The sequence below is a fragment of the Anthonomus grandis genome, chromosome 17 (genome assembly GCF_022605725.1).
Source record: "Anthonomus grandis grandis chromosome 17, icAntGran1.3, whole genome shotgun sequence".
Taxonomy (NCBI): domain Eukaryota; kingdom Metazoa; phylum Arthropoda; class Insecta; order Coleoptera; family Curculionidae; genus Anthonomus; species Anthonomus grandis.
In genome coordinates, this window is record NC_065562.1 from 10552778 (window position 1) to 10553402 (window position 625).

Below are 625 nucleotides of genomic sequence, written 5' to 3' on the forward strand. Positions count from 1 at the left end.
TGTCGAAAGTCGGAGGGTTCGAGTTGATTTTCAACTGTAAATGCTACCTTTACGTTATTTCAGCTTAGAACATCCCATCATCTGTTTTTCTTACTATGTTCTAACAACATAATTCTTTAAGAATCACTTAGCCAACTACAACAACTTATAGTAATTGGAAAGAGTGATTCCTATGCAGTTTAATTGATATTATCTTCAGCAACATTCTGGGAATTAACTATGTGCAAACTAAAAATGTAATAAAACATTGGCTGTTTCATTTAATAATATGGGGATGTTAAGAAAGATGTTACAGAAAAAACACTGCTATTAGCCAAATATGAAAATATATACATTTCGCCCTAAGAAATGATACTTTTGCTAGAAAATCTGCATGATGATGGCTGTTTTTAATTACCACTATTACAGTACATAACTCGTATTAGCAGCTAAAAAAGATTTATAATTACAGTGATTGTAGTATCTGACTTGTAACATGATACACTTAAGTAGAGATTTTTAGGTTTACGTTAAACATGTGGTTGATATTGCCAACCTAGGAAATTTTTTTCACACGAAAACGCAATGCCTATTACCGTGCTTGTGTAATATGGTTAATTATAGACTAAAAGACAAAAAGCCACTA